General features: G+C 41.7%; 1 protein-coding gene across 1 annotated transcript in view; it reads left to right on the top strand.

Annotated features, from left to right (window-relative positions):
* Window positions 1-296: 296 nt before the first annotated feature.
* pip5kl1 (phosphatidylinositol-4-phosphate 5-kinase-like 1) overlaps window positions 297-6346 on the top strand; it is a 36614-nt gene continuing 30564 nt past the window's right edge. Inside the window, exon 1 of the mRNA XM_072372086.1 lies at window positions 297-406. The gene's annotated coding sequence lies outside the window, so the exon portion shown is untranslated. The remainder of the gene's footprint in view (window positions 407-6346) is intronic.

Below are 6346 nucleotides of genomic sequence, written 5' to 3' on the forward strand. Positions count from 1 at the left end.
AGTGTATGACCTTATTATAATCCCCTTATTAAAAAATAATGCTTTGATAAAATACAGTAAGTGTAGTAATCAATGCATATTATTGGTCAATATTTACCGAAAATTGTGGGGGCAGTAGTAATTTTTGCGCTCCATCCCGTTCAAACCGATTGACAGCAGTGAGCTGTTTGGAACTTTTCAGGGCTTCGTGAACCATGTGACCATGTTAGTTCAAAGAGTGTCGTTATTCTCTCTCTATAAGGCTCGGGGGGAACAATGCTTGATCAGCCCGTGACAGTGCATGGGTGTGACTGCGGAGTGATTCAGGCTCCATTTGATGTCATCGTGCGGTCAGTTTTGAGGCATGTGATCCACACGGACGGACACCGACAGACCGAACCTGCCTCAACGAGCCCCTTTGAGCTAAGTAATATACTTTAATGTGAATATGACAGCGTTAATATGCAACTCAAAAAACGACGAGCAGACTTTTTTTTTTTGTCAACACTGGCATATCGTCGTATTCCTGCTCTGTATTAGTTTTACGTTGAACTGCACTGTAATTTTTATAAACTGCTTTTGTAGGCTAGCTCGGGGAATTCTCACTCGCTTTCATACAGGCTTTTGCGTTTCAACAGCATGTCTTTTTCTCATATCCGCAACTATTTGTTCATTTTAGAGTGTCTTTCTTTACGTTTTTAATGCCCATTACAAGAATAAACACAATCTTGCACAATAATAAAACAACGAAGTGGTACAATCTTAAATATTAAACTTATTATTAGGTTTTAGTGAATCAAGGAATGCTAATAATAATGCACACAGGAAACTGGATCAGGAACTATTTAATAATATATTTGATGGTTGTTTAAAGAAAATAAATCACTCTTTGGCCAAAATGCATCACCTATGTTGCAAAGAAAGAGGAAAATTACACCCGTAATTGACTTTTCGTCTTATATAAGATGGCATTAGAGAACGAATGTGAGTTTGGTTCCTTTTGGTTCCTTCCCAGTAAATTTACCCATAATACACTGTTGTTTCAGTGACCTTTTTTAAATGTATTATTATATAGAATATTTTTAGCTAGCAAAGTTTTTAAATTCCCAATTAAATTGATGCCCTTTGACCAAAATCCAGTGCTGAATTAACCTCTCATAATCTGGTTTTCAGATAAAGGAATAGTCTACATTAATATCTGAACTTCTTGACAAACCAAAGAAACTTTGCAGTTACAGTAAAACAATATGCAAGTTGTGCTTTACTGTTGGAACAATGACTTAATTTGGTGAATCAAAATGGATTGATATTGTATTTATATAATTTTTTAGTAGCTTACTGTTGATAGTAGATTTAATACACACTCAAATGTGAACTTTTTCTTTTTTTCCCCCCCTTGTCCTTTCCAGCATTATGGCAGCAGAATTGTAATCTGAATACCAGTAATGCCAAACCGATTTGCTTTGCCCATCAACTATCCATTTATTTATTTTTGTTACAATACTTAACATGTAATAGTGCTGAACTGGACCGTGGGACAGGGAAAGAGGAAGAGAAAAGAAAAAGAAACGGAAGAGAATTAGAAAGAGACAAACAATGAAAAACCAGACAACCGGCTGCTATACCTTTAAAAACAAAACAGACGACAATCCACAGCCTCTGTGGTTAATCCAGCCTTAGAGCCACCAGGAGCACCTGAAAGCAGACAAGCAGAGAAAAAACAAACACACAAACAAAGAAAAAAAAAACACAAGTAGCAGCAATCACATACAGAACCCTGGAAGCCCACCGCAGGGACAACCACGCATCCACCCAGAAGACTGCAGAGGAAGCCCCCGGACAGAGCCCCCTGGGAACCAGGGGCAACAGCCCACTTGACCCTGCCAGGCCCCCGCCACCCAGACATGGGCCATGTGCCGGACCAAGGCCCCAAGAGCCACCCAAGTGCCCCCAAACCCCCCGGCAGAGGCCCCATCCATTACCCGAGAGAAAATTAACTTTGCAATGCCTGCGTTTCAGAGAATATTCAGGCATTAAAATTTCACTTTGGTCAGTGAAATTGACTAACAGTAAAAGCTTATATGTATTCCATGTTATTGTGCGACCTTGTTGGAATAAAAAAAAATCCATATCAAGTTAGAAATTATAGTTTGAGTCTAAGGTGAGTTGCATGTGCTGCTGTCATGTTATATTGGGCAGGTATTTGTTAGCTTACTAATTTGCAAAACTATCAATTTTTCCGGTAGCAGCCTACTATTTTTGTAATAGCAGCAACTGTGTTCATTCTGTAATGATTTTAAATACTATTTTTCACACTTGTCCATTCATACAGCCTGTTGTGGCTGCATAGTGGATAGCACTTCGCCTCACAGCAAGAGGGTTCGTGGTTTGAAAGGCCCCCAGCTTTCTGTGTGGAGTTTGCCTGTGTGGAGTTTGTATGTTCTCCCTGTGTATGCGTGGGTTCTCTCTGGGTATATAGACTACTGATCATCTGCAGAAGTATATTTTGATACATGTAGAACTATTACAGAAACAAATGTTTCAGCATCACAATTTAAAGTTAGAATTCCTCTTTGTTGACCTTCCAAATAAGAATTTATTCTATCTGAATTAAAAAGTACAGTACTAGACACTGGCAAGACTTCAAACTCTTAGCACTTTTACTACTTTTTCAAAACCAAGTTGCTCTTTTTCCTGAGCTCTTCCAAAGGAGGCTAGTTCTTTAAACGCCTTTAGCGAACAATGAGTTCAACCACCTATGTCTCAGCCTTAACATGAGCTGACAAGGTACATCTTCTCTGTGAGCTTGTCTTCATTGACTTTTAGCTTCTTGCATTAGAAACCATAATTTGGCTTATCATATTTTCCAGACTAAGTCGCTCTGGAGTTGCATCAGTCAAAAAATGCGCCATGAAGAGGAAAAAAACATATATATATATATCGCACCGGACTATAAGTTGCATTTATTTAGAAATTTATTTCACAAAATCCAAGACCAAGAACAGACATTTAATCTGGAAAGGCAAGTTATTATATACAGGCTGAATAAGAGTTTGGTATGTTAAGGTAACACGTTAACAGTTATTTGGCTACACAATAACACTTCGGACCATGGGGATGTCAAACGTGAAGGGGGGACCTTGTCTATGTTGAAAATATGATCCGGTGACAAGTTGTGTTCAGTTATCTGCTTTTCAATGAACTCACGGAAACTGTTGACAGTTTCTGACACACCGTCGTCCGTGCTCTGATAGAGGGGTGGTTGCGTTGCATGAAGCTGTAACACCAAGAATGTGCAAAGTAATTTATATTCATCTCCTTGGCAAGTACCAGGGCTAGCAGAGGTTTCTTCCTGTTAAAGGGAGTCGTTCCTTTCCACAGTCGCCACAGGCTCAGGACGGGAGATTGGACTGAAGACAAGTTTCGGTGCAATCTGTTGGTTTCCTTAGCTAGGATATTGTTTTTGAATTGGCTCTATATGAATGAAATGGATTATTTTGAAATTAATTGATAGGATTTCATTGGATTATGATTACAATTAATTGAATTCCAATTTGCTTGAATTGGACTATATTATTTAAGTGCCTTGAGATGATATTTGTTGTAATTTGGCACTATATAAACAAACTGAATTGGAGACGTAACTGCACCATTGACAAGCTTCTCCAGTTCCTCCAGCTCTGGCCTTCTACACTACAGTTCTACACTGCAGTCATCGAGTCCGTCCTGTGCACCTCCATAACTGTTTGGTTCGAAGCTGCAACCAAGAATGACAGAACGAGACTGCAACATACTGTAAGAACTGCAGAGCACATTATTGGAGCCCCTCTGCACTCTATCAAGTATCTGTACTGCTCCAGAACTCAAAAGAGGACAGGGAACATCATTAAAGACTCCTCTCACCCCGCACACAGTTCTCTTTGAACTGCTTCTGTTTGGCAGGCGCCTTAGAGTCCTCCAGACCAGGACTAACAGGTACTGGAACAGCTTCTTCCCCACAGCAGTCACCAGTTATTGAATAGTTTTTTTGTTTTTAGATTATTTATGACACGTGCATGTGAGAGACAACAACTGACTGCAAAGAATTCCTTGTATCTGTCTACGTACATGGTGAAATAAAGCTGATTCTGATCAACACAGATTTGCCTGGCTTGCATCAGTGCAATGTCCTGACTTCCACATGAGGAGGAATGTCGGGACTGCCGGTGCATGGAGGAACGGGACTGGTGCCCCACAGGCTGTTGCCACAAATGCCCCAGCTTGTTCATGGCTCGTGGGGGCAGACCACTTCTGAGTCACAAAGACCCTTCATTGCCTTCTATATCAGTTCTACTGGCCAGGGTGCCGCCAAGATGTTGAGCATTACATGCAATTCTGCAATACCTTCACTGCCCAGAGGGGGTCAACCTGGCATTCACATGACCTCTTGCAGCAGTATTACGTGGGGGATCCCATGAAGCATGTGCTTGTTGATGTTCTAGGCCCTTTCCCGGTCATGGAATAGGGTCATGGGATTAGGACTACATCCCTAAGTGGCCCGAAGTCTATGCAGTCCTTTACCAGAGTGTCATCACCACCAGTAAGTGCCTGGTGAAAAAAACATTCTGGTGCTTAGGTGTTCCACAGAAGTGGCACAGTGACCAGGAACTTTGAGGTCCAGATGTGCAGTGAGGTCTGCTGATGGCTACCAGCTCCTCTCACTGTTCTGCTGTGAGATTACTTAAATCTGGAAATGACTGCTCTTCACTCGAAGAGGGAAATAACTTCTCCTGTGTTTCCTCCTCTTCTACCACAGCTCAAGCCCATAGCTTTTGTGATGATTTAGGCCTAACAAACGACTATTTAAGCATGTTAACATGAAATACCCGTAGCTTCTTACTGCGATCTGGCATGTACAGTTTTTAGGTGACAGGACCTACTTTCTGTGAATAACAAAGGGTCCCTGCCACTTAGATAAAAGACCACTCTCAGAAGTTGGAAGAAGTGCAGAACTTTTCTGACCTTCTTTGAAGATCCTCCAATGAGCCGTTTCATCATAGGTTTATTTTTCATGCAGTTCAGCACTGATCAGATGACCATTCTCAAGCTTATCCAACTTTACTGTGTCAATAGAGTTGTTCTCTCTTAAGAATAAATACCTCCTGTACTCTGTGATCTGTGTTGACTCAGGGACTTTGCAAACAAAAGTGCTACAGTGGTGTCAGGTGGGCTATATCACTTGGAAGAACCATTAGCTCATCACTTTATGGCTCTGGAACTGGAATTTCTGTTCTTGTCTTTTCTCCTCTGCATTTTGTTCTTCCTCACACTATGATCTCTAGCATCTTCAACTTCAGGAACATCACTGTTGATGGTTCACTGGTTCTGAACTGGGCTGCCTGTGACAGGACTGAGTGGCTGCAACTAAATCCTCACATGGAACAACAGAATTCTTTTGGTAAATGGACTTGTACAGCGCTTTTCTAGTCTAACTGACCACTCAAAGCGCTTCACTACATGCCGCATTCACCCCACTCACACACAGCACCTCTTAAGATACATAACTACGTGCTTTTCTAATCATTCATACACACATTCATATGCCAATTGGGAGGCAACTTGGGGTTCAGTGTCTTGCCCAAGGACGCTTCGACAGTTGAACCACCGACCTTCCAACCACCGATTGGTGGGCGACTGCTCTTCCTCCTGAGCTACAGCCGCCCCTTTTCCTCCATTGCTATCAAATCCTGAAGGATGGGCAGGTCACGGCCCAGCAGTTTATATTCCTGCTCCTCAGACTGAAGATTAACATTAGCTATAGGGTAGTCTACATTATCACTATGGACACACCAAACTTTAACTTTACCTGAAAATGTGACATCTCTTGGAAGGCACTCTTGATTGACCATGGTAAGACTGCTGCCAGAATCTAAGTGGGCAACATGAGGCTTTCTCTCAATGACTACATAAGTGGTACGCGCCTGACCATAGAGTACTAATTTACTAGTATCCTGTAGCAGAGAACCTAAACAATGGACATGCAAGTTTTATTGACATGCTGACCTGGACAGTCAGCCTTAAGATGACCTGTTTGACTACAGGAGTGACTTACTGAGGGGCCTCTGTGTTTCAGCTGTCGAACCCGACTGGTGTTTGTTGTTGGAGAATCTGCCTTTGAATTTCCAAATTTATGCACATTTCCACCCCCTGGCTTACCCTCCACTGAAGGGACTGAATTTGGTTTGAAACTTGGCTAACTCTTTTGTGGACCTTGTGCAGCCAGGAAAGCTTCTGCCATATCAGCAGCTTGCTTTGAAGATGCTGAGTTATGCTCTTTATACTTTATGTTAAAGTAAGTCAGTTCTTGCTCTCTTGTCTGCAGCTGGTT

Source organism: Leuresthes tenuis, unplaced genomic scaffold (genome assembly GCF_036924035.1).
Source record: "Leuresthes tenuis unplaced genomic scaffold, fLeuTen1.0.hap1 SCAF_19, whole genome shotgun sequence".
In the NCBI taxonomy this organism is placed as follows: domain Eukaryota; kingdom Metazoa; phylum Chordata; class Actinopteri; order Atheriniformes; family Atherinopsidae; genus Leuresthes; species Leuresthes tenuis.